This window comes from Oryctolagus cuniculus, chromosome 3 (assembly GCF_964237555.1).
Source record: "Oryctolagus cuniculus chromosome 3, mOryCun1.1, whole genome shotgun sequence".
NCBI classification, from domain to species: Eukaryota; Metazoa; Chordata; class Mammalia; order Lagomorpha; family Leporidae; genus Oryctolagus; species Oryctolagus cuniculus.
This window is the reverse complement of record NC_091434.1, coordinates 139,694,288-139,719,932: the sequence shown is the minus strand read 5'-3', so window position 1 is coordinate 139,719,932 and position 25,645 is coordinate 139,694,288. Positions and strand designations below refer to the sequence as shown.

The 25,645-nt window shown below is 42.9% G+C and overlaps 1 long non-coding RNA gene across 2 annotated transcripts in view; it reads left to right on the top strand.

The window, feature by feature from the left end:
- Positions 1 to 25,645, top strand: part of LHFPL3 (LHFPL tetraspan subfamily member 3) — a 568,228-nt gene that overhangs the window by 381,357 nt on the left and 161,226 nt on the right. For both annotated transcript variants that reach the window (XR_007920724.2, XR_007920725.2), the window contains exon 2: positions 19,644 to 19,880. This is a non-coding gene — a long non-coding RNA (LHFPL tetraspan subfamily member 3). The remainder of the gene's footprint in view (positions 1 to 19,643; positions 19,881 to 25,645) is intronic.

Genomic DNA, 25,645 nt, shown 5'->3' with positions numbered 1-25,645 from the left:
TAGAATGGCGGATGTCCTAAATAGCACTCTGGCCTCAGAATCAGCCCTAAAGGCACTCGGATCTGGCTGAAAAGCCCATGAGAGTATTTCAGGCATGGAAAGCCAAGACACTCTGGCAAAAAGACCTCTGTGAGTGAGATCCCAGTGGAAAGAACAGGTCTTCAAAGAGGGAGGTGCCTTTCTCTGAAGGGAGGAGAGAACCTCCACTTTGACTATGACCGTGTCTAAACAAGATAAGAGTCGGAGAACTCAAGGGGCTTCCATAGCCTTGGAAACTCATAACTGGTGCATAGGGAGATTACTGATGCCATAAACAGGAGTGTCAATTGGTAAAGTCAACAACAGGAGTCACTGTGCACTTACTCCTCATGTAGGATCTCGGTCCTTAACGTGCTGTACACTGAGGCTTAATGCTATAACGAGTACTCAAACAGTATATTTCACTTTGTGTTTCTATGGGGGTGCAAACGACTGAAATCTTTACTTAATGTACACTAAACTGATCTTCTGTAAAAAAAAAAAAAAGAAAGAAAGAAAGAAAGAAATTTTCAATTCCCAACTTGACTCTCACTGGGATTAAACATGACAATAGGTCTGATCTGATTTCATCATCATTTTAAAAAAATCATCTATTATTTTTCACTTTATGTTTCTGTGTGGGAGCAAACTGTTGAAATACTAACTTAAGGTATACTAAGCTGATCTTCTGTATATTAAGATAATCGAAAATGAATCTTGATGTGAATGGAAGGGGAGAGGGAGTGGGAAAGGGGAGGGTTGTTGGTGGGAGGGACGGTATGGGGGGGGAAGCCATTGTAACCCATGAGTCGTACTTTGGAAATTTATATTCATTAAATAAAAGATAAAAAAAAAAATCATCTATTATTTTTCACTTTATGTTTCTGTGTGGGAGCAAACTGTTGAAATCCTTACTTAATGTATACTAAGCTGATCTTCTGTATATTAAGATAATCGAAAATGAATCTTGATGTGAATGGAAGGGGAGAGGGAGTGGGAAAGGGGAGGTTTGTGGGTGGGAGGGACGGTATGGGGGGGAAGCCATTGTAATCCATAAGTCGTGCTTTGGAAATTTATATTCATTAAATAAAAGTTTAAAAAAATACAAAAAAATAAATAAATAAATTTTTAAAAAAAAATGAAAACACCACTAGCATCCAGGGACAGGCACTGATAACATGAGAATATCAAGAGTTGAGATGTTGTGCTCATGTATACGCTAGACACATAACTTGTCCCATGCATTCGCATTTACCTCCTCCCAGAGCACTGTTTGCTTCATAAAGGTAGACTTGGATGTAGCACAGGTGAAGCCACAGGTTGAGTGTGTCAGTACATAGAAGTAAGGGAACAGGACCCGTGTACACTCCACTCTTCTTCAAATTTTCAAGTGGCAAACATTTCAGGAAAGTTTTATTTCACATTACCACTCTGCAGGCATCAGAGGTATTCATGTTAATTATCAGTGTTTTTAGGGGTTTTTTTATTTGTTTATTTGAGAGAGAGAGAGAGAAAGAGAGAGAGAGAAAGAGGTAAAGAGAGAGAGGGGGAGGGAGGGAGAGAATGAAAGTATGCATTCCCATCTACTGGCTCACTTCCCAAATGCCAACAATGTCTGAGATTGGAGCAGACTGAAACTATGAGCTAGTCATTCAATCCAGGTCTCTCACGTGGAGAGCACAGACCCAACCACTTGAGCCGTCATCATTGCATTCCAAGATATACAATAACAGGAAGCTGGAATCTGGAGCAGAGCTGGGACTCAAACCCCAGCATTCTAGTATGGGTAGGATGCAAGCCTCCCCAACAGCATCTTAGCAGCTAGGCCAAAGGCTTTCCCTGATTACCCACATTTTAAGAGACAGTGGAAGAACATAGGATATTTGTCCCTTATGCTGAGTGAATTAAGCCAGTCCCAAAGGGACAAATACCATATGTTCTCCCTGATCGGCGACAACTAACTGAGCACCAAAGGGGAAACCTGTTGAAGTGAAATAGACACTATGAGAAACAGTGACTTGATCAGCTCTTGTCCTGACTGTTGATGTACAATGTAATACTTTACCCATTTTAGTATTTTCTCTTTGTTTTGTTCTAGTACTATTGGTTGAACTCTGTAATTAATACACAATTATTCTTAGGTGTTTAAATTTTAACTGAAAAGTGATCCCTGTTAAATATAAGAGTGGGAATAAGAGAGGGAGGAGATGTACAATTTGGGACATGCTCAATTGGACTTGCCCCAAATGGTGGAGTTAGAAATGTGCCAGGGGATTCCAATACAATCCCATCAAGGTGGCATGTACCAATGCCATCTCACTAGTCCAAGTGATCAATTTCAGTTCACAATTGATCACACTGATAGGTCTAAGAGTCAAAGGGATCACACAAACAAGACTAGTGTCTGCTAATACTAACTGATAGAATCAAAAAGGGAGAGAACGATCCATCATGGGAAGTGGGATACACAGCAGACTCATAGAATGGCAGATGTCCTAAACAGCACTCTGGCCTCAGAATCAGCCCTTAAGGCATTTGGATCTGGCTGAAGAGCCCATGAGAGTATTTTAGGCATGGAAAGCCAAGACACCTTGGAAAAAAAAAAAAAAAAAGAAGACCTAAATGGAAGAGCTCAGCGAGTGAGATCCCAGAGTAAAGAATGGGGCCATCAAAGAAGGAGGTACCTTTCTCTGAAGGGAGGAGAGAACTTCCACTTTGACTATGACTCTGTCAGAATAAGATCAAAGTCGGCGAACCCAAAAGGCTCCCATAGCCTTGGCAACTCATGACTAGAGCCTAGGGAGATTACTGACGCCATAAACAAGAGTGTCAAATTGTTAAGTCAACAACAGGAGTCACTGTGTACTTTTTCTCATGTGGGATCTGTCCTTAGTGTGTTGTCCAATGTGAAGTAATGCTATAACTAGTATTGAAACAGTATTTTACACTTTGTGTTTCTGTGTGGGTGCAAACTGATGAAATCTTTACTTAATATATACTAAATCAATCTTCTGTATATAAAGATAATTGAAAATGAATCTTGATGTGAATGGAATGGGAGAGGGAGCGGGAGATGGGAGAGGTGCGAGTGGGAGGAAAATTATGGGGGGGGGAGTCATTGTAATCCATAAACTGTACTTTGGAAATTTATATTTACTAAATAATAAAAAAATATAAAAAAAGGAATAAAAGAAGGTCAAAAAATTCTTACACGAAACACATTGGCATGTATGTACCACCCTACCACGTCATCAAATATTTCTAACTGCAGAATGTATCAGTAAGTCACATAAACAGCATCCCAGAATTTAAAATGCTGTAGAGTATCACAGTGCTATCATTCTATCAGCACACGTCGGCCTCAGTCATAACGGTGGCAAATGAATCATAACAGAGTTTCAAATGCCGAGAAGGAAAGATCATTCACAGCAGGAAACACCCTGCTATCTCCAAATGCTTCCCTATGCCCTGCCTTGGCCACTCTAGCAGCCAGGTTTACAGTAACATCACCTTCCAGGCATTTCACTACCAAGTTAGACCAAGTTAAATCTCTTTCCAGTGAAGGGAGGGCATTGTTCTGGTTCAGTCATTGTTCTCCAAATGTCATACTGGTCAAGGTTTCATCTATAAATTTCTAGCTTCTGCTGTTAGAATCTGGAGTTGAAAGATGTGTGAAAATCTTTTGACAGAACATTTAGCATACTGACTCCTTTTCTCCTTTCTTGACCTGGTTTTTGTCCTACCACTTTTTGATATCTACTGTCTTTTCCAAGTCAGTTTCTTTAGGGACAGGTGGTCATTCTAAAGCAGCAGCATTCTCAATAAAATACATAAGCTATTGGAAGATCTTATCATAGGTTAACCATAGGTTAATTTATCTTAAATTAGTTACTTTTTTTAAAAGGTTTATTTATTTATTTGAAAGAGTAACACAGAGAGAGGAGAGAGGAGAGAAGAGAGAGGAGAGAGGAGAGAGGAGAGAAGAGAGAGGAGAGAGGAGAGAGGAGAGAGGAGAGAGAGAGAGAGAGAGGTCTTGCATCCGATAGTTCACTCCCCAATTGGCCGCAACAGCCAGCCGGAGCTGTACCGATCTGAAGCCAGGAGCCAGGAGCTTCTTCTGGGTCTCCCATGTGGGTGCAGAGACCCAAGGACTTGGGCCATCTTCTACTGCTTTCCCAGGCCATAACAGAGAGCTGGATTGGGAGTGGAGCAGCCAGGTCTCAAACCAGCACCCATATGGGATGCTGGCACTTCAGGCCAGGGCGTTAACCTGCCGGCCCCAAATTAGTTACTTTTTGAAGTTTGAAAGAATTGTTTCAAAAGAGAAGCAAAAAGTATGGAAGCCTAAAATATGTTAAAAAGAAAAAAAAAGTCTAATGAGAAAGGGAGCAGGAAATAAAGATAAAAAGAATTCAAACAATTCACAACTGTCTTGTCCTTTAGCAGTTCTTTGTTTCAAATGTCATAAATCAGTCTTTCAGATTTCATGTAACCTTGATCTTAAACATCTGAGGGCCAAGGGGATTAGAAGGATAAGAAGACACTGAAGAGAAGCAAAATGGAACAGTCTGGTTGAAAGCTTTACTTAATATATGCTAAATTGATCTTCTGTATATAAAGATAATAGAAAATGAATCTTGATATGAATGGAAGGGGAGAGGGTGCGGGAGAGGGGAGGGTGGCAGGTGGGAGGGAAGTTATAGCTTATGCCACTGTTCTTAAACTGTGTAAGGACAAGGTCTGGGAAGAGGGAGGTAAATAAATACATTACTCTCTTTCTCTCTCAATTTCTCTCTGACTATACATATGTACATAGAGTCATGTACCACATAAGGGTGTTTTCAGCCAGTGGTCTTGTACCACTGAAGCCATCTTGGTTTGTGTGGGTACACTCTATGATGTTCGCACAAGCAAAATTATGTAACAACATATTTCTTCAAACATATCCCAGCTAAAGGACATGTGGCCACATACATACATACATACACACACACACACACACACACACACACATATATACATACATACATACAGAGATCAACTACACTGTGTGGACTTGGGGGGCCTGTAAAAAACATGCAAGTGTGTAGTGTGCTGTCCCCTTGAGAAGGATACTTCCTTATCAGGGATGATCAGAAGATGCACTAATCTTTCTTGTGCTTGCTTCTACTTCCAGTGTTCTTAGTACCAAATATTTATTTTTGCATCTTTTCTTTGAACAATTAATTTTTGCCATTTGAAATTTGGATGGCTTTTAAAATGCTGCTTTCAAACACTATGTTGAGTAGAAGTACCAAGAGTGAGCTTCCTTTCCTTCCTTGGAGGGTGAGCTTTCAGTCTGTCAGTGTTCACCATGATGGTAGCTGTGGGCTTTGCACAAGTAGCCTTCAGTACGTTGAGCTAGTTCCTCTCTTGAGAACATTTATTATGAAAGGGTATAGAATTAGGTCAAACAATTTTTCTACAAATATTGATGATATGATTCTTACCTATTCTTACCTATGATTCTATTATTCTGGTGTGTCACATTTCTTTTTGTGTATGGAATCATTCTTGCTTCCAACAGATAAATCCCACTCAGTATTGCGCTATTGAATTCAGTTTATTAGGACTCTGCTGAAGGTGCCTGCATCTATATGCATCTGAAATATTCAACTATAGTTTTCTTTCTGTGACATCTTTGCCTGGCTTTCAGTATCAAGGTAATATTGGCCTCATAAAATGAATTTGTAAGTGTTCCCTCTCCTTCAAGTTTTTTTTTTTTTCATGGCAACTTTTAGAAGAATAAAGTATTAATTAATGTTTGGTACAGTTCACCAATGCACTGGAACTACATAAAATAATTAGTCAAGAAGCAGAAATAAGAAGGCATCCAAATCAAAAAGGAAGAAATGAAATTGTCCCTATTTATAGATGATTTGGTCTTAAATTATAAAACCCTATAGACTCCACTGACAACTGGTTGGTAAATTCCATGAAGTAATAAATCTCATAAAACTGCAGTATGAAGCAAGCACATGGAGAAATTGGAACTCTTGATATACTACTGGTAGAATTGCAGAAATGGTACAGTCACTATGGAAAGAGGTATGGAGGTTCTTCTAAAAATTAAAAATAGGGCCACCTGAGGACCCAACAACCCTACTTCTGAGTATGTATCTAAAAGAATGATATCAAGATGTCAAAGAGAGATTAGCACTATGTTCAGTATAGTACTACTCACAATAATCAAGACAGAAACAACCTAAATGTCCACAGATAAATAAAGAAAATGTTGTCAATACTTACAATGAAACTTTATCCGACCTTAGAAAGGAAGGAAATTCTGCAATATGTGACAATATGGAAAACCCTTGAAGACACTATGCAAGATTCACTGGAGTCAAAGACCTCTGGCCAGAGTGGCATGGCGGCTTCCAAGAGAGGAAAAAAACCAAAGTGGCTGATGGTACAGGTTTTTAAGTACACTTTGGGAAAGAAACTGTCAGTCAATAAGGTGGAGACAAACCCAACAAAAAAGACCTGATTTACAATCCTTTATCCTGCCTGGCTTGCTCAGGATAAAACAGAATAGCCATCACAAGGGTGGGATACCTAATCTGTTTTCACAATAAACTGGGAGCTCAGAAGGGTGGAGTCACCAATCCCTTACTATTCAAAGAAACAGTTTTATAAAAAATTTAAACAGAACCTAATTGATTCAGTCTTTATCTTATCTGAATCAGAACTTACTCTACATACAGAGCAAGCACTTGGCATAGCAATTAGGATCCCACTTTAGATACCTGCATCCAACATCACAGTACCTGCCTGCTCAAGTCTTGGCTTACCCCCCATTCCAGCTTCTTGCTAGCATGTATCCTAGAAGGCAATGGTGATGGCTCCAGTACTCTGGTCACTGCGGCACACGTGGCAGATTTGAATTCACTTCTGAGCTCCTGGCTTCAGCCTGGCCCAGCCATAGCTGTTGTAGTCATTTGGGCATTTGGGGAGTGAATCAGCAAATGGGAGATCTCCCACTCTCTTTTTTTTCAAATAAATAAATTTTTAAAAGGAAATTATTCTACATACAAATAGCCGTATAAATTACTAAGGCACACACACACACACACAGAGAGAACTTCAAACAGTTCATGGAAATGGAATCAAAGCATAAGTTTATTTTGGTGCAAAACCTCTTTGAAATCCATGTACTTGGGGGCAGGTGCTGTGCCATAGCGGGTAAAACCACCACCTGCAGTGCTGGCATCCCATATGGGCACCGGTTCAAGTCCTGGCTACTCCACTTCCAATCCAGCTCTTTGTTATGGCTTGGGGAAGCAGTAGAGGATGGCCCAAGTCCTTGAGCCCCTGCACCCGTGTGGAAGACCCAGAAGAAGCTCCTTGCTCCTGGCTTCAGATCTGTGCAGCTCTGGCCATTGTAGCCAACTGGAGAGTGAACCAGCAGATAGAAGACCTCTCTCTCTCTCTCTCTCCCTCTACCTCTCCTTCTCTCTCTGTGTAACTCTGACCTTCAAATAAATAAATAAATTTTTTAAAAAAGAAATCCATGTACTACATATGATAAAAATATAATCTTCAAAGTAATATATACTTTTAAAGAATATATAAAAAATATTCAACTAACACTTAGCCAACTTCAAATATGAAGCCAAAAAATAGGAGGATGAGTCTTGTGAAATGTGTATAAAAACCAAATGTACATGTTTATACACATATATTTATACAATAAAACCTCATTAATTCCCATTCCACACATTTTGAATTTATAATTAGTCTAATGTTCTTGGCACTATATATAAGATGAAATTCTAATTAGGTGAAATGCTAGTGTAAACAAAAGAAACATTTATACATAAAAAGCTAACAGCTCTTAAGTATCATTTTAGTAGTTCTTATAGTCAAAGAAAAAATCTAAATATAGTAACATTAGGCACCACCAACATAATATAAGTGTTCTTATCACTATAACCAATATTTTTAAAGTTATTTATTTATTTGAAAGGCAGAGTGATAGAGACAGAGAAAAAGAGAGCGAAAGAGATCTTCCAGCTTCTGGTTCACTCCTCCAAATGGCTGCAGCAGCCAGGGCTGGGGCTGGCCAAAGCCAGGAGACTCGAATTCCATCTGGGCCTCTAAGCAAAGGCCCAAACACTTGGGCCATCTTCTGCTCCTTTCTCAGGTGCATAGCAAGGAGCTGGTGTGGAAGTGGAGCAGCTGGGACTTGATCAGACATGCCTATACATAAAGCCAGAGTTGCAAGCAATAGCTTAACCTGCTGTGCCACAATGCTGGCCCCTGTAACTGATATTCTAAAATGATTTCCTAGGCATCATCATTGTGCACAGGCAGAGGATAATGGTATAGATGGTACTATATACAAAGATTCTGAAGCTAGACGCCTTGAGTTCAAACCTGGTTCTGCTGTGGGCTTTGTATGAACTTGAGGAAGCTATCTAAAAATTCTGTAGTTCCATCATGTGTAAAAATATTAATAATAATGTCAATGTTGGTGCCACAATAATGAATAGTAACCCCTACTTCCGCACCAGAGCTCTGAATCAGCTGGGAGATAGCAAGCAGCTGGCAGATGGAGACCAAAACAATGCCTTTATTCTAAGGACAGGACAAAGAACATGACTTTGGGTCTGTTAAGCCTTCCACTGGGCATACTTGTCTTCCTGACCTCAGGCAGCACTCAAAGCCCAGGGCCTGCACAGGGAAGTAGAACACTCACCTGTATGGACAAACAGGGAGGCAAGGTAAGAAAGGGTTGGGCAGATGTGCCTAGTTCCTGGGCACCGCTTCTCCTTAAGGAACCCACTCCATATCCTCGGAGAGAGTAAGGAGTAAGATGAGGGGCTGAGTAGTTAAAAATAGTCCTCTTCGGGGCCGACGCTGTGGCACAGGGGTTGACGCCTTGGCCTGAGGCACCGGCATCCCATATTGGCGCTGGTTCTAGTCCAGGCTGTTCTGCTTCTGATCCAGCTCTCTGCTAGGCCTGTGAAAGCAGTAGAAGATGGTCCAAGTCCTTGGGCCCCTGCATCCACGTGGGAGACCCGGAGGAGGCTCCTGGCTCCTGGCTTCAGATTGGCGCAGCTCCGGCCGTTGCGGCCAACTGGGGAGTGAGCCATTGGATGAAAGATCTCTCTCTCTCTGCCTCTCCTCTCTCTGTGTAACTCTGACTTTCAAATAAATTAATTAATTAAAAAAAAAAAAAAAACAGTCCTCTTTGTGAAAGATTCAGGAGTCAGGAAGAAGTGTTGTGAGGTTTCTCTTTGCTTTACTGAAGAATTACATGACATGGTGCATGTAGAGTATGATCCACACATGGCAAATGTTGAATAATTACCTGTTTTCATGATGTATGTTAATCATTATGTCGCTCCCCCTCTTCGTGGAGGAACGACACAGGACCCTGCGCTGTTCTTTCGTCTGCTCGGCCCTCCCCGGGTTTGCTGCTGGTTCTTCCCGGGTTGTCTACCGTCCCTTCCACCTCCGTGGAAGGGCGGTTCCCCCTGCCACTTTCCCCACTTCCACGGGGGAGCAGCACACCGCTGGCCGGCTCTCTCGGGGGCTGCACAGGTGTTCCTTCAGATAGATGTTCCTGGTGCATGTTGTCTCTCTCTTCCTTTATAGTCCTCTTCCACCAATCCCAACTCTGCTACCCACACGCCGAGTACGCTGCTCTCCTCCAATCAGGAGCAGGTCCTGCTGTTTATTGGTTGAACTGGAGGCAGGTGTGTAGAAGCTGTTTCCTCCTCTCCCAGCGCCATATTGTGGGAGAGCAGATGCATAGAATAAGTCTTAATTCCAGTAACTTAGTCTAGTCCGAGTTGCTCTCCACACATTATACCGTTATCAAGATCTTAAGGAATATGTTTGGGCCCATGACACATTCCAAAAGTTATCTTGTCATGGTCTCAAGATCAGAACTACATTTAATTTTTAAGTTCCAGGTTCTGATTTGATCTTATTAAGCTATTCACCCTCAACCTTTGGGCAAATCAGTAGGTGATGTGTCATCATTTTTCCTTTTGCCTGAAATCATATTCTGTAAAAGTGACTTCTCCGCTCGACGCTATTGCTCATACATGCAGGTGTGGATGGGCTCCTAATTGGACACTTATAGCCCTGGTCTGGGTTTTCACTCCTGACTCAGCACAACAGGGGTCTACACCAGATCCCTTCACTCTAGCAAACTGGGGCTCAGTATCCCAGCCAAACAGAGATGCTTTTCTTCTGATCAGACACGATTTTCCAGTCTTTCTCTTTTGAGAGCCCAGTATTTGTTTATATTCTTTCTTCCTCCCACCCTTCTCTTTCACTTAATTTTGATGTATTTATTTGAGAGTCAGAGAGAGCTCCCAGTTCACTGGCTCCCTCCCTGAAATGTCTGGTCAGAACTGGGCCAGGCCAAAGCCTGGAGCTGGGAACTCCATGCAGGTCTCCCACCCGGGTGGCAGGAGCGCAATTGCTGGAGTCGTCCCTGCTGCTCCCAGGTTCTACATTAGCAGGAAGCTGGAGCCGGGAGCCTGAGCTCGGAATCGAACCCAGGCACTCGCCCGCCTCACATGGGCATCTCAACCTCCAGGTCAACCCCCACCTTTCTAATGGATGTAAATCTTTTGTGTTGTGACCTTAAGTTAAATGTGCACTGAATTACGTTGAGTTGAAAACCAAAATTCTGACCAGGACATAATTTGTTTTCTGCACCACACTATAAACCACACTGTTTGGTCTGAGTTGTCTTGTGATGACTCCATTTTGCAGAAGTCAATGGAGGGGTAAACAGGTACCTTCCCCAGAGGTATAAATATTAGAACAACAGTTTGTCAGCCAGGTGCTGATGAAGAGGTGGCACGAACGAGTCTCGCATCTCTCCTGCCAGGTGCTTCGAGCGCCGAGCCTCGTCTGAGTGTTCCCCCTCCACAGCCCATCAGCTTCTGCTGGCATTGATTTCTTCCACTGCTGGATGCCTGAATGGCTGATAGAGTTAGGCGAGTGCAGGTTCCTTCTTTTTCACATGTTCCCCTTGGGTGCTTCAGCAACACGAGGCAATTTATCGTGCCTTTTGTGCAGCAGTGCAGATTTTTACAGGATGAATGTAGGCTTTCCCTTCCTGTTCAAAAATAAATAAATAAATAAGAAATTCTCAAGTTCACGACATTAAAAGCCCTGACTGAGATAGCTGGACCAGCAGTATCAGCAAACCCAAATAACTCAGGCCACAGACCTCCCCGCCCCCCATTACTCTTTTTCCCCCTCTTGCTTCATCTGCCCTGGGAGAAAGACCCAGTTACAAAGGTTTGTGGATTTTTCTAAAGATGTTGCCTCCACAGAGATTATATTCAGCTCTTTAGCAAGAAAAACGCCAGTGCAATGAGTGGCTCTGGGGGAACATTAGCCATTTGTGCCGTGTTTCAGAAGAAGCCATTGTGGGCCTCACTAGCCTCCACACAGAGCTTCCTTGTAGAATGTGAATGCCTCTCAACTCTCTGGAACACACTTAAGATTGCAGTCTACAGTGACACCCTCACAGGGAGGCCTTTGTGCATTCTCAATCAGAAGATGTCACAGTGGCAACGATAAGGCCGTGGGTCTCTCCTCATCATTCTTCTCTGCTGACCTCCAGCTGGTGAGCTGTCATTTTTCTTTAGTCTTCAAGAATGTTCTTGGCTATACTTCCAAAAAAAACTTGCTGCCAAAATGAAGAAGTGGACAGCTGCAAGGAAGTTAGTCATTTCCTAGGTGACATTCTAATAAGAAACCCATTTCTGGATAATAGCCCAGTTGGAACAAATTCTCCACTATCCTTTGTGGTCAGGAAGCTGCATGTCCAAATTAATCATATTTTCGGGTGCCTTGTATACCCTAATGTTTACTGTAATGACAGTGCTGCACCTTCAGGGATGATCAATTTGTTAAGAATTGGAAATAAGTAATTATAAAGCCAAGAGGAATATTATTTAATCTTTCAATGACTGAAGCATTCGCCTAGAATTTTGCAGGTATTTCTTAGAAATAGGAGCAGCTGTTAGTTTCCAGCTGATATAAAAATCATGCAGGTAAATAAGGGTAGGGTTAACAGAAAGCCAGAAAACAGAATTTATTATTGCACTGAAGCATTAATGCAGAACATAATGGTCACATCTTTCCAATGAAACCAACAAAGCCTGAAGTATTTTAATGGCTTAAATGAAATTGACTAAAGTTTGGGAGCTTTCCTCTTTTAAAAATAGACCAAAGCTGCCAAGTAGAAATTTAGATAGAAGAGAAGAAATAGATTTTGATAATACATCGTCAGAAGATAAAACATTTGTTATGCCTGGCCATCTAATGTTTGTAAAGCTTTTAAATGCAATTGTGTTTTTTTTTAAATCCTACTATACAGCCATCTGTATTTTCAAGACAAATTTGAAGGAGACCAAATCTTTCACATTAAGAACAGACCAACAAGAAGTGGGTGAAGAACCCCTACACATTACAGTGCCCTGTAGCCAGAAAGAGGGTAGGAAAATCCTTGCTGGGTGGGCCTCCATCTTTTTCCCTAGGATCCTAAAGCCCTGACCTCCTTAGCTGGGTTTTAAGATGTCTCTAAGCAGTCAACTCTCTTTAATAATAGGAAGTAAGTATTGTGTTTCAAAAATTGTTTTTGTAGCTTTCAGCAAAATAGTCACTGCATAAAGTACAGATTAGTTCAGTCTGTCCTCCCAGATTCCTCACTTACAATTTGATTTAGGAATCACATTCTTTGAAAATAGGGAAAAGAGGTTGCCATTCCTGTTCTGCTGTGGCTTTAGGGTGTTAACTCTACATCTTCTCCTTTTGTCCCTATTTATAATTCACAATAATTTCCAGCAAGAGAAACTTGTAAGCATCAGTCTACAGGGCCAATGTTGTGGCACAGCAGGTTAAGCCGCTGCCTGCAATGCCAGCATCTCATATGGGTGCTGGTTTGAATCCCAGCGGCTCCACTTCCTATCCAGCTCCCTGTTAATGTGCCTGGGAAAACAGTTGAGAATGGCCCAAGAATGGCCTGAGAGGCCCCCACCCACCCACCCACATGGGAGATCCAAAAGAAGCTCCTGGCTCCTGGTTGAGGACTGTTCCAGCTCCAGCTGTTGTGGCCATTTGGGGAGTGAACCAGCAGATAGAAGAACTCTCTCTGACTCTCCCTCTCTCTGTAACTCTGCCTTTCAAATAAATAAATCTTAAAAAAAAAAAAAAACCAAGAAGAGTCAGTCTATCCTCAAGGCAAAAAGGACTTGAGAAAAGATGTCTTTATTGATGACACCATTCCACAAACATCCTGGTTCTGGTGAAGTTCTTACAATGTTCAATAACCTGTCCAAGCTCGTGTTGCTTGGTGATTTCTGTTAAGTTTGGCTGAAATTGCAATACAAGGAATCTTCAAAATTTAATGAAAGGCCGGCGCCGTGGCTCACTAGGCTAATCCTCCGCCTTGTGGCGCTGGCACACCGGGTTCTAGTCCCGGTTGGGGCACCGGATTCTGTCCTGGTTGCCCCTCTTCCAGGCCAGCTCTCTGCTGTGGAGGATGACCCAAGTGCTTGGGCCCTGCACCCCATGGGAGACCAGGAGAAGCACCTAGCTTCTGCCATCGGATCAGCGCAGTGCGCCAGCCATAGCACGCCGGCTGCGGCGGCCATTGGAGGGTGAACCAACGGCAAAGGAAGACCTTTCTCTCTGTCTCTCTCTCTCACTGTCCACTCTGCCTGTCAAAAAAATAAAAATAAAATAAATTAAAAAATAAAAAAAACTTAATTAAAATGTGTATTACGAAAAAACTGGGGCCAAGGCTGTGATGCGGAGATTAAGCCATAGTTTGGAACACCATCATCCCATATCAGAGTGCTGGGTGGAGTTCCAGCTCCCCCACTTCCAACCCAGATTCCTGCTAATGCACACCCTGAGAGGCAGCAGAAGATGGAACAAGTACCTGGGTCCATACCATCCACGTGGGAGACCCAGATGGAGCTCCTGGCTCCTGGCTTCAGACTAGCCCAGCCCTAGCTATTGTAGCTCCTTGAAAAGCAAACCAGAGGATGGAAGCTCGCTCTCACTCTCGCTCGCTCTCTCGCTCTCTCTCACACACACACACACTCTCTCTCACTCTCTCTCACTCTTGGTCTCACTCTCTATATCACTCTAGCTTTCAATTTGTTTTAAATGCAATGCATAGGCTGTAAGTATAAAATACATGAAATCTGTTCCCTCTATATGTATCAATTAATTACATTTTAAAAATTCATGGAGCCAACACTGTGGCACAGAAGGCTAAACCACTGCCTGTGTCACCAGCTCTCATATGAGCACCAGTTTGAGTCCTGGCTGCTCTGCTTCCAACAAAGCTCCATGATAGTACCCCTGGAAAAGCAAGGAAAGATTTCCCAAATGCTTGGTTCCCTGCTACTCACATGGGAGACCCAGAAGAAGCTCCTGGCTCCTGGCTTCTGCCTGGCCCGGCCCTGGTCATCATAGCCATCTGAAAAGTGAATAAGCAGATGGAAAGTCTCCCTTACTCTGTCTCTTCTTCTCTCTCTGTAACTCTATCTTTCAAATAAATAAATCTTTAAAAACAACAAAAAGCAAGGGCTGGCACTTTGGCACAGCAGACTAAGTGGCCATCTTTAGTGTCGGCATCCCATATGGGCACGGGTTTTGAGCCCCAGCTAATCCACTTCCAATCCGTCTCTCTGCTAATGCACCTGGGAAAGCAGCAGAAAATGGGCCAAGTCTTGGGCCCCTGCACCCACAGGAGACCCGAAAGAAGCTCCTGGCTACTGGCTTTGGCCTGGCCCAGCCCTGGCCAGGGCCATTTGAAAAGAGAACCCACGGACAGATCTCTCTCTCTCTCTCTGTCTCTCCTCTCTTTCTATAATTCTTTCAAATGAATAGTTTTAAAAAAAAAAAAAAGCTTAGATTTCAAAGGGCTTTTTCCACCAAAGTAAATTTATCTTTTAGGTCCACTTTTCATGAACTTTTTAGAAGTATCCCCACGTAAGTTATTCTTCAAGTGACTCTCATTTGTAAAAGAAATTTTTTTCTTTTTCTTGATAATAATTTTCTCAAAGATAAAAATTAGTATGTTAAAAAGCATTGATAATTTTTTCTAATATTCCAAGTAATCCTTGGAGGTTTTTTCCCAAACTACAGTTTGGATTCAAAGATTTTCTGAGGCCGGTGCTGCAGCAAAGTGGGTAAAGCCACCTCCTACAGTGCCAGGATCCCATATGGGCACCAGTTCAAGTCCCGGCTGCTCCACTTCTGCTCCGCTCTCTGCTATGGCCTGGGAAAGCAATGGAAGATGGCCCAAGTTTTTGGGCCCCTGCACCCATGTGAGAAGACCCAGAAGGAGCTCCTGGCTCCTGGCTTCAGATCGGCACAGTTCTAGCCATTGCAGCCAATTGGGGAGTGAACCAGTGGATGGAAGACCTCTTTCTCTTCTGCCTCTCCTTCTCTCTCTGTGTAGCTCTTTCAAATAAATAAAATGAATCTTCAAAGATTTTCCATGTGACATCAAATAAATTTTTTTTTGTCATGGAAGCCACACGTTTTTAAAATATATAGATCAGGGGGCCAGTGCAGTGGCATAGCAGGTAAAGCCGCCGCCTGTAGTGCCGGCTTCCCATAGGGGCGCCAATTAGAGTCCGTCCCGACTGCTCCACTTCTTATCCAGCTCTCTGCTATGGCCTGGGAAAGCAGTAGAAGATGGCCCAAGTCCTTTGGCCCCTGCACCTGCGTGGGAGACTTGGAAGAAGCTCCAGGCTCTTGCTTCGGATCGGTGCAGCTCCAACTGTTTTAGCCAGCTGGGGAGTGAACCAGCGGATGGAAGATCTCCTTCTCTCTCTGCCTCGCCTTCTCTCTGTGTAACTCAACTTTGAAATAAAATAAATAAATCTTTTTTAAAAATACACAGATCAGAGGCTGGCATTGTGCTGCAGTGGGTTAAGCTGCCACTTGCAATGCCAGCCTCCCACACCACAGCACAAGTTCAGTTCATGTCCTGGTTATTCTGCTTCAAATCCAGCTCCCTGCTAACAGCTTCTGGCTTTGGTCTCACCCAGACCTGGCCGTTGCAGCCATCGGTGCAATGAACCAGTGGATGGAAGGTCTCTCTCTCTCTCTAGCTCTCCATGTGTGTCACTCTGCCTCTCAAAAAAAAAAAATAATAAAATAAAATACAGAGATTACCACTAGACAAAGCTTCTGAGATCACACTGGCTACTGAGTGCTGAGAGACACCGGCAAAATGGAGATTTGGAAACATTTTTAGATCACCAACTTCACTTTTTTCAAGATTTCTAAGTACCTGTAATCTGTAAACTAGTTGTTCCAAAACAGTTTCTGTTAAATGTCGCCTAAATGAAGGCTGGCACCATGGCACAGTAGGGTAATCCTCCGCCTGCAGTGCCGGCATCCCATATGGGCACCGGTTCTAGTCCCGGCTGCCCCTCTTCCAACCCAGCTCTCTGCTGTGACCTGGGAACACAGTAGAAGATGGCCCAAGTCCTTGGGCCCCTGCACCCATATGGGAGACCTGGAAGAAACACCTGGCTCCTGGCTTCAGATCGGCACAGCTCCAGCCATTACAGTCATTTGGGGAGTGAACCAATGGAAGGCAGACCTTTCTCTCTGTCTCTCCCTCTCACTGTCTATAACTCTACCTCTCAAATAAATCAATAAAATCTTTAAAAAAAAAAAGTCAGCTAAATGTGAACCCACGTTTCGTGACATTTGTAACCTTGAGTAACTATGATATTGAATGCCATGAACTACATGTCAGAGTATATAATTAGATATTCTATTTCACTTTTTTGTTCATTTTCCCCATTTAAATGTATTTTGGTGCCTTTTACATATAAACTGCACTTTTAGATACTGTGTGATAACTGACCATTCTTTGTTCAGAATATGAGGAATCTCTATTAATTGAGAAAATGCTTGTAAATAAATAGCCATAACTATGTAAAAAAGCAAGAAAGACCCTTATCTGGGTATAACTGATGTCTATGAGAGTGCAAAAAGGGGCCACATTCTAGGTCAAGAAGAATTTGAGAATTTTTTTGGTGGGGGATGTCGCATTGGGTTGCAATAGATGCCTATGAGTGGAATATTTATAGGAAATCATGGCAAATGCTCCAAGCAGACAGAAGAGAAAACAGAGAGATCCACAATTCTGGGTCATATGTATCTCAACCCAAGAGCCATGGAGGGCATAAAAGGGGGTGAGGCTGGAAACGCTGAGGATCGGGGATCCCTGGCTAAAACGCCTGCCTGTTCTTCAAAACCCGAGGGGAGGCCAGCGAGAAGTTGTGAGCATGATCCTGATTGCAGCAAGGGTAAACTGGAGATGGAGGGGAGCTGGGTTCCCCCTGACAGACAATGAAGGCCTCAAGTAGACGGAGTTGATAATATCTGCGCAGAGATGGTGCACAGATAGATAAGAGGAGCATGGCAGTGCTTGGGATGCGGGGAAAAAAAAGAGAGGAATCCAGCGTAACACGGAGTTCTGAACGACCGTTCTGTGAAGTACCGGGTACATCAAGGCGCTGTTCTCTCGGGCAGTCTTTCCACTTGTTACCCTCTTGCTCTCTGCTTCCTTCAGATGGGCCTTATGAAGTCATGTTCCTGTTCACAAGGGGAAAATCTGTCTTGTTCAACAAGCTATAGTGGAGCAAGGGTTGGAGGTGAGCCCTTTTGCCAGCTTCAAGGATTTCTCGGCCTTGATAGTCACAGAACTACAAGGCACTATGTGGCACCATAGTCTTCCTGAGGTACACTAAAAGCAAAAACCACCCACAACAGGTAGCATCACCTCAATGTGATCACTTTCTCTAACCTGGTAAGTGATCTCATGGCATAAGGGAAGCTTCTTGCCAGCCTCAGGACCTTTGCATATGCTGTTCCTGGGAATATCTCTCCCACTGGTTTCTTCAGCTATTCTTGTCCTCAGCTTTAAGGTTACTTCCCCAAGTGGCCTTACTTGACTACCTTTTCTAAAGATGATCCAATCCTTTCTTCTCTATAGGAGCTTCCTTTTGAGATATATATAGATATATATATATATATCTATATATATATATTGTGTGTGTGTGTGTGTGTGTGCGCGTGTATTCTTTTAACTTGGTACTCAATATAACTGACAATTATGTTAGCTCCAGCTTACTGAATTTGGTTTGCCTGTTATTTGCACAAAATGGAAGATCCGTGATTACATAGCTCATTGTCTCCTTTCTTGACTACTGTTTCCCAGCACCAAAAACAACACATAGCATTCCGTAGGAGACACTCAGCAAGCATTTGTCGAATGAGTAAGTGAATGGATAATTAATGGATAAATAAACCCACCCTCTTAGAAAGTGCTATATAGCCCAAAAATATAATCATTTGCCCCTAAGTGATTCAATTAAACATAAGAAGTGGCACCGATAACTATTCATCTACTTTAATTCTCAAGATAACATATTCCTATAAAAAAACATTTACATGACCCCCACAATGATATTTGGGAAATAGAACCTAAGTATTCTCTGGAGTTTCTTAATTTCCATAAAAGCTCCATGGTGCTATACTGAGTTGTAGTGCTTTTCAGGTTTTTTATAGAAAATTATATGGAGGAGAGAATAGAACTTTGAAAATCAACCTGCATTCCTTGTAGTAAATATTCTTTCAAGAAACTTTTCTCAGGCCAGCGCTGCAGCTCACTTGGCTAATCCTCTGCCTGTGGCGCCAGCACCCCGGGTTCTAGTCCCGGTTGGGGCACCGGATTCTGTCCCGGTTGCTCCTCTTCCAGTCCAGCTCTCTGTTGTGCCCCAGGAAGGCAGTGGAGGATGGCCCGAGTCCTTGGGCCCTGCACCCCATGGGAGACCAGAAGGGAGCATCTGGCTCCTGGCTTCGGATTGGCACAGCGCACCGGCCACAGTGCGCCGGCGGTAGCGGCCGTTTGGGGGGTGAACCAACGGAAAGAAGACCTTTCTCTCTGCCTCTCTCTCTCACTGTCTAACTCTGTCTGTCAGAAAAAAAAAAAAAAAAAAAAAAAAAAGAAAGAAACTTTTCTCTGTGTGTGGGGGCAGGGTTAGGATTACAACACAAAATTATTTTCTGCTGTGATTCAAAGTCAAGAGATACACTCTGATATTTCCCCTATTATCCTAATCCCTTATCTGGCTGCTATCATAGCTCTTCAAAGCCAGCCTTGAATTGTCATCGTGCAATGCTATGATTCCTTATGGCCTATGTGCAGTGGAAACCTTCCCACAAATGCACACAAAAATCCAATTTCTTAATGTTTTCTTATGGCTCAACCTACCTTAACCTTCCCCAGGATACTTGAGCTCACTGTAAAGTGCATTCCCAGGGTCCTCTTTGCTGTAGTGTACTAGGCTGCCTTGACGTTAACCAAGAAAGCATGCTCACTCACATGCACACAACACACATGCAGGCTCACTCACCCACACTCAGGGTAGGACAGTGGCGAGATTTGCCATTCTTTAGATTTAGATCAAAAGGAATTTGAAACACTGGCCTGACAAGCAATAGAAAGAAATATTTGCTAAAATACAATTGGCTAACTTCTTTTCTTCTTTTTCTCTCTTTCCAAGCTGCCTGCCTCGTGCTTGGCTGTATGATTTTCCCTGATGGCTGGGATTCAGATGAAGTAAAACGGATGTGTGGAGAAAAGACGGACAAGTACACCCTTGGGGCATGTTCGGTCCGCTGGGCGTACATTCTGGCTATTATTGGAATCTTGGATGCCCTCATCCTCTCGTTTCTAGCATTTGTGCTTGGGAACCGACAAGACAGCTTGATGGCAGAGGAACTGAAGGCAGAAAACAAAGGTAAGACTGCTTGCAGTCCCTACTTGTTCCCATCAAGGACTTGTGCTTCCTCTGTGGTTCTAATTTGCTGCTCGTTTTAATACTGCCTGGGCCATAGACTTTCCCCAGCTTCAACTCAAGAAGCTTAGACAATTATAGTACTGCACTTACTTCTCTTTCCTGGGCTCCCCAAATCCATTATTATTTAAATACAGTTGTCCAGTTTCTCCTTCCCTCTTTCTCTGGTAGCAGGTTTGCCATCAGGAGTTCATGGCTAAGATGCAATTTTTTTTTCATCTATTTAGTTGAAGGGAAAGTGCTTCCTCTCCATATAATCAGCTATTTTGCAAGTTGAAATAAGTGCCGGGTAAATCTCTCAAATCATCTGTAAACATCTTTATTAAACTATCTGCCATCATTTTGCTTGAATTCCAACTCATCATCTTAAGAGAGAAGGAGTAAGACCGGCCCCAAATAGGTATAGTCAGAGATTTCAGTAGTTACCAATTTAGCTGAATTTTAAAAGTGTTATCTGGGTAATCCAAAGTCCTCAGATTTCTTTTCAAAAGGAAATTGCCTTCTGGAGCACAAAGGAACTTGGCTAGAATATGGGCTGTTGATGAGGCAGTCATTCATAAACACAGCACAGTAGGCAAAGACGCAGCAAGCCATTATTCAAGGTGAACCTTTGCATTTTCTGTCCAATTTTCTTAACCAATTTCCCGGGATAGAATGCTAATGCCTTGGTTTTGTAACAGACCGAAATTCCCCCAACCCTTTCATCTTTATGTTATCTTTCATCATTCGGGCTTACATCAGCCCCTTCAGCTGAGCAGTTCCTTCTTCTAGTGCTTTTTCCTAATTGGGAACTAAATCTATCCTTGAATTATGAAATTTAGCTTATTATTTCAAGGAGATGCTGATTTCAAAAACCCTTCACTACTTCAACAGATCTCAAACATAAGCATATATTCATTCCCACATGAATTTTCCATGGAATGACAGCATAGCAGGGTTTGTATGTAGATTGTCATTGACTGTGCTTGTAAACTATAAAGAAGGGACATGGAGCAGGGCAGGGCAGCAGCAGTCACCCACGAGCCCTTTATCTTCCTCATTTATAGACAGAACACATATCAGCCTGCTTAGATTTATCAAAAACATCCTATGCACAAAAGTTACCCTTTCACGGCGAAGTGGTGCTGAAACTTCCTCGGAACGAAACTACCAAAATGTCAGAGTTGCCTCTTGCAGATAAAAAAGAGAATATGAAGATAATAATTACACTTTCACTTCTGCTACAGATTCCATGTTTTCCCTTGCACTCATTAATGTGGGGCTCTTCACTGCTGTGTTTGGGCTTTGCTGGATGTACACATTTCCCTTTCCAGTTCACTTCAAATTTAATGATAAGGACAGCTGAATAATAGAACAAGTTTCCTTGCCAAAAGAAAGGATTAAAAAAAGATCGTTTTGTTCCGCACTCGCTTGATTTCCACCAACGCTAGTAATGAAGCAGAATGTTACTTATTTTCTGTACAGTTGAAAGTTATATTGAGGACCTTTAACTTCCCCCACACCCTTTGAGCACAAAGAAGAGAAGCCAGAAAAAGGGGGGAAGTAACATAGCAGGAAGAATGTTACTTGGTAATTGAAAATTCTAACTCATGCTCGTGTGTCTGTGTGGCAACATGTTCTCCTGAGTTCATGCCAGGATTACAAAACACCCTCAGCAGGGTCACAGTGGATCTTGCCTTCTAGTTGATTCAGTTAAATGCTGATGCCTGATTCCTTCCATCTAGGTTTTCACGAAAGAAAGCAAGCATGATTGCCCTTTCTGTGATACGTCAGGAACACTTTGGTAAAACGTTGCGATGGGACGGAAGGTTAAAGAGGCCAGCGGAAGGCTCGTGGCCCTCTGTGTGTGATTTTGTGGTGTTTGTCGTGTTCTCCGTTTGCATGAGTCATGACCGCTGCTTCCACCCAGTCCTAAAGGACTAATAGCAGCAGCAGCTTCTCTGTCTCAGATCAGACAGGTCCAATAAAGCACTAGAGAGCATCAGGCCATGCTGCTGAAACATCCCCACACTTTGATTTCTCCACTGAAGTCTTTCATCTCAGGTCCTGAGCACAGGTGGAGAGCTGTGCCAGGCACACATGTCACACCCCCAAACAACAGGGTCTGCATGCAATCAGAACTTCTGGACTTTGTGTAATCAAACTTTCGTATTTCTGAGAAATGGTGTAGTTCCATACAAAGCAGCCTCTATTATATGGTACTATCTAAGCACCTACTCAATGTGGAAACTATCAAAATCAGACTTTTGAGGAAAGGTCAATCAGTGATTTTGTATGTTGTGTGTATGATCATAGTTTTACTAAATAATAGTTTAACAGCTTTCAAGTATCTGCAATAACCCAAAGTTAATGTCATCAGTGTTATCTTCCATACATCCTAAGGGAAAAAAATTGTGCTTAATATAAGAGTAATTTATAATTATGAAATTGATTTTATATCAATGAGCATTTTTACAATTGTTGTGGCTACATTAATATAACTTTTAGCTTATTAAAACATTTTGCCACTATTAATTTTTTTTCTGATAAAACTATCCTTGGTAGTCAAGGCTTTCTTTTTAGCTCCAAGGTGGTAGAATCAGATAAAGGTAAATCAAACTATAGCTCAGATTTTAGAAAAATGTATTAACTCCAGTGATGCCTCTGGTGTCATAGAATCAGGAAATGCTGTATCTCAAACTTTGGCTCAAAAGAGTAAAGAATTTTGAATATAGATGATATCACTCTACATAATGTAATGTCATTCACAACCTCATAACCTCCTTCCAGTTTTATGATACACCAGTCATCATATCAACCTACATCCTGTAATAAGTAGCAGAAGCATTGTAGAGAGAATAAGGCTGCAATTGTAGCAGGTGTCCCAGTTCATCTCATGTCATGATTGCACCTTCTTCTGGTGGTGGATGTAATTCATCCAGCAGTGCACTTCCCCAGGAATCTGAAAGTCACCAAAAAGACTCTGGTTTTTCTCATATAATTAGAGCAAGGAAATTGCTTAGATCCATAAGTCTTTCCCAACCATCACCCTAACAGTTAAAATAAAACAAAATATAGAAATTTTAGAATATCAGGGAGGAGACAGAGACTCAATTCTAAATGTTGAACTATGCTCCATTCACAGAGTCTTAAGATGAAAGGGAATATCAGAGAGTGAGCCATGAATTAATCATCACAAAGGTGCTATTCCCATGGAAAGCCAGGGGAATGTGCACAGGTGCAGGTCTCTACTTCTAGGGACAGCTCTCTCGCAAGGAATGTTTTCAGTGAACACCCCCAACTCCATTTCCATATCCCCTTCAGTGCCTCCCACAGTGTTTCATAACCTCTCCTTGCCCAAACGGTGCAGGGATCATTTGAAAGTAGCAGCAGCCAAAACTGATAGGTTGTGAAATGGCAAATTGAAATAAGGGCACTTTAAGACACTTTTTTTTTTTTTGACAGGCAGAGTGGACAGTGAGAGAGAGAAAGAGAGAGAGAAAGGTCTTCCTTTGCTGTTGGTTCACCCTGCAATGACTGCTGCAGCCGGGCACACTGCGGCCGGCGCACCACACTGATCCGATGGCAGGAGCCAGGTACTTATCCTGGTCTCCCATGGGGTGCAGGGCCCAAGGACTTGGGCAATCCTCCACTACACTCCCTGGCCACAGCAGAGAGCTGGCCTGGAAGAGGGGCAACCGGGACAGAATCCGGCGCCCCGACCGGGACTAGAACCCGGTGTGCTAGCGCCACAAGGCGGAGGATTAGCCTAGTGAGCCGCGGTGCCGGCCACTTTAAGACACTTTCAACAAACAGAAGGCAGCGTTGATGATGCAAGTGTTGTCTTAGAGGGAACTTCTGCAAGAAATCAAGTTTATCATCTATCTTGGCGTTCCATCAAGTGCCATATTGCTTTTCAAAAGAAAAAAAGAGGTCTACTAAGAAAAGAGCTGTGAAAACTGTTTCAACATCCAACCAACTTTATACAGGAGTTGGCACATGCAAAAACAAAACAAAACAACAAAAACAAACAAACAAAAAAAAAACTCAGCTGCCTGCTCTGAGTTTGGGGAAGCAGCCCTGCAGGTTGTGCACCCTCCAAGACCCTGGGCATAACAGTGGTCAGGCAGGTGTCCCATCTTATTTGGGAGTCCAGCAGCATGGTTTCTAAATGAGCCAACAGCAGTAGGCATTCAACCTTGATACACTGTTTAACTGCAAATCTTAACACACTGAACTGTGAAGTCAATTTAATTATGTAAAATTAAAATTTCATCCAGATAAAAAAGACCTGAAAGGAAAGCTTCATTTTCAATTTCTTTCATTAATTGTGAAAGGATAAATAATTACATTTTCTGGAGCTCCTGTGCCACAAATATCTCTTTCCTTGTCAGACATCATTCATGAAGAGGTCTGTTTCTGTATTTGTGTCTGTGGTCTTTGGAACTGATTATCAGATAATTAGGTCCTCTCATGAGCAGTTTTAAAGTCACTTTGTCTTCTAGCAGTTAAACTGAAAATGAGAAAGCATGAGTATCCATCAAGACGTGACTTCAGCTGCCATTTGTTTATTAAGTATTTAAGTTCTTTTTACTGCTATTATAGGGGAAGTTGGAATAAGTTCATTTTACTTAACTAATTGAGAAACCCTTTGGAACTTTTATTTTGCTGCAGCCACACTGTGGGTGGCCATGTGGTGTAATGGACAGTGCACACAACTGGATCAAGCTACCTGGTATTAGTGACGTCCCTGACACGAGAAGAAAACCTTTAGACCAGTACCTTAAAATTTAAATTAAAAAAAAAAAAAAAAGATTTGGCCAGCGCTGCGGCTTACTAGGCTAATCCTCTGCCTGAGGCACCAGCACCCCAGGTTCTAGCCCCGGTCGGGGCACCGGATTCTGTCCCGGTTGCTCCTCTTACAGTCCAGCTCTCTGCGATGGCCGGGGAGTGCAGTGGAGGGTGGCCCAAGTCCTTGGGCCCTGCACCCGCATGGGAGACCAGGAGAAGCTTCGGATCAGCGTGGTACGCCGGCTGCAGCGCGCAGGCCGCAGCGGCCATTGTGGGGTAAACCAACGGAAAAGGAAGACCTTTCTCCCTGTCTCTCTCTCACACTGTCCACTCTGTCTGTCCAAAAAAAAAAAAAAAGCCACACACACAAAAAAAGATTTGCTTATTTATTTGAAAGTCAAGAGTTACAGAGAAAGGGAGAGACAGAGAGATCTTCCATCTGCTGGTTCACTCTCCAGATGTCCACAATGGCCAGGGCTAAACCAGGCAGAAGCCAGGAGCCAGGAGCTTCTTCCTGGTCTCCCATTTGGATTGCAGGGGCCCAAGCACTTGGACCATCTTCCGCTACTTTTCCCAGGCCATTAGCAGGGAGCTGGATTGGAAGTGGAGCAGCCAGGACATGAACCAGCACCCATATGGGATGCTAGCACTGCAAGCAACCCTTTACCTGCTATAGTACAACACAGGCCCAATAGCTTTTTTAAAAAAGATTTCTTCTATTTATTTTAAAAAGCATAGTTAGACAGAGAGAGACAGAGACCCTTCATCCCCTGGTTCATTCCCCAAATGGCCACAACTGCCAGAGCTGGGCCAAGCCAAAGCCAGGAGCCTGGAACTCCATCCAGGTCTCCCACATGGACAGAAGGGGCTCAAGCACTTGTACCATCTTCCACTACCTTCCCAGGCACATTATCACAGAGCTAAATTGGAAGGGGAAC